Here is a 3,190-nt window from a genome sequence, read left to right on the forward strand (position 1 = left end):
CATAATTACTTGTAATCTTATATTTTAAATAATATACATCAATAAACAGTATTTCGTGCATAAAAAAATGGTCCTTAAGAGTTTTTTGTCAAATGATTTATAGATAGTATAGATAAAAATATTTAAAATAAATTAATAAATAAATGGAATTTGTTTATCTTAATTTTTAAATTATACTGAATTACAAAAATCATCAAAGTTTGCCTGAATTTTGTGTGATGGTTAAATGCAAATATTTATATATTATTTTTCTTATTAAATTGTTTAAGGTAATAATTATGATATTATCAAAATAAAATAATTATTAAATTGTAAATATAATAAATCAAGTCAACTTTTCATCCACATTTGCTTTATTTACATAAATATCATTTTTAATATTTACATTTAATGATTTTATTCTAAATTTTAAAAATTAAAATTTTAAAAATTAAGATTTTAACTGTGTTTTGTTGTTATAGTTTTCAACTTTATTCATTTTACTTTTTATGTCAAATGTTTTATAATATATTAGAATGGGTGCTCACATAATATAAGCGACATATATATATATATATATATATCTTAATTTTAATGCTTCTTTTTTATTATTTATCTATGTCGATATAATACGGTATTTAGTGGTTTTGAGAAAATGATAATATTTTTATTTTTGAATAAAATATAAATTTAAATATATTATAAAAATATGAGGGAAAATATATCGACATTAGTATCAAATTTACTATTTAAAGTTTTGGTTTTTTGTGTAGTTTTTTCTTTAATTCAATATTTTATTTATAATCTAATAACGAAGTAATTTTTTTATGTTTTAATAATATAATTTTTATAAAGATAATAATTAAGTATTTTGTTATAATTAATGATTATTCTAATTATATTTTAAATTTTTTATATTCAAAATGAAATGTTTATCCCGTATTTGATTATTCTTATTTATAGTTAGTTACACAAATTCAAAAATGAAGCTTTAATAAGTTGTTGTTACGTACAATTTACTTGTGATTTTAAATTTTAAGTAATATGCATCAATAAACAGTAATTTATGCATAAAAAATAGTTTTTAAGAATTTTTATCAAATGCTTTATAATATAACATATATATATAGTGTATGAAAAAATTGAAAATGTAATATATATATATATATATGTAATATGTAATTGATATATAATATTAATATATATATATATATATATATAAAATACAAATTATAGTATGAAAATGTAATACATATGTAATATGTAGTTAATAAATATGTTATATACATATTATTGCATGAAAATGTAACTATTTATGTAATATGTAATTAATATATATGTGTTATATATAATAGAAAAATTAATGCAATTTTTAATTAAAAAAATCCAAAATTTATGTTTAAATAAAACAAAATTTACAAGTTGTTGAACATGTATTGCTAATTGAAAGACACGAAAAAAAAACCCCAAAAAATTATGTCGATATCGGTGTCAAAACTTCATTGGTTTTTAATTTTTTAATAAAAAGTAACTTTAACAAATTTATTTATTTTTCTAAAATACCAAAATTTATCTATATACTATATTATAAAACATTTGATAAAAACTCTTAAAAACCATTTTTTAATGCATGAAGTATTGTTTATTGATACACAATATTTAAAATTCAAGATTACGAGTACGTAAGTATAAATTATTAAAGCTTCATTTTTGAATTCGTGTAACTAATTTCAGATAAACATAATCAAATAGAGAATAAATATTTTGTTTTAAATATAAAAAACTAAAATATAATTAGGATAATCATTGAGTTCTAACGAAATACTTAATTATTATATTTATAAAAAATTATATTATAAACCAAAAATTAAAAAAATGAATTAAAGAAATACATTAAAAAAAGAAATTTTAAATAGTTAGTATGGTAATAATATCATTTTTTATGATATTTTCATATTTATATTTTATTCAAAAAAAAACATCGTTTTCTCAAAACCATATAAAATTGTATTATAACATCGACTAAGACAAAAAAACGAAACACTAAAATCGAGATGTATCTCGTTGCATTGTGCGAGTACTCTGTTAGTATTTTTCAAATACATAAATACTAATATTGGTATATTTTCATCACACCAATCTTTTTGGCATTAATTAAATATCCCAAATTTTCATTTCCCTCCTTTTCATTTACTTCCAATTGTAGGGTAGTTTTTTACAATTATTATTACAGCTTTAAAATATGTAATATTTTTTAAAAAGTTTTAAGTAAATTAAAATAAAACATTAAATAGATAGTTTTATATAAAATAATATTTTAGACTAGATTGGATTAGGTCACTGTTTAACCAAAAACAATGAATTGTACCTGAAATTATATAGGTGGATAAGATAGAATCTTTTTAATAAATGATAGCGTTGAATTATGAGGTTGTTTGACAGTTGCTAAATGATTTGATGCAGAATGATCAAGTGTTCATAATGATTAAGAGACTCTCATGATATAGTGCAAAATGAAATATAATTGTTTACAATAAAATTAGAGCGTTGAATGGTTAAACTAATATTTAATATATATATATATATATATATATATATTATTTAAAAAGTTATGTTATAGTAATTCTAATGAAAAAACAAAACAAATTAGAGCATCTAAAACGGTAATTTTTTGAGGTATTTATGAAATTCTTATCTATACTATATTATTATTTATATATGAAGTATTGTTTATTGATATATATTATTTAAAATTCAAGATTACAAGTAAATTGTATATAAGTAAAACTTATTAAAACTCAATGTTTGAATTCGTATAACTAACTGTAAATAAACATAATCAAATACATGATAAACATTTCATTTAAAATATAAAAAATCTAAAATACAATTAGAATAATCAATATGTTCTAATAGAATACTTAATTATTATATTTACAAGCAATTATATTACTGAATTAAATTTTTATTTATTCAAAAATAAAAACATTATCGTTTTTTAAAACCTACATAAAATCGTATTATAACATTTACAAGAAACAAATAAAACGAAACATTAAAATTGAGATGTATCTCGCTGCATAACGCAAGTACCCTCCTAGTAAGATAAAAATTATAATTAAATGATCTTATAAGAACTTGGTTATTTATTGTATTTTTTAAAATAAGTTTATAAATGGTAATTTACTAAATACCTAAATGAAAACTAATA

Source organism: Cynara cardunculus, assembly GCF_001531365.2.
Source record: "Cynara cardunculus var. scolymus isolate 2C chromosome LG 16, CcrdV1, whole genome shotgun sequence".
NCBI classification, from domain to species: Eukaryota; Viridiplantae; Streptophyta; class Magnoliopsida; order Asterales; family Asteraceae; genus Cynara; species Cynara cardunculus.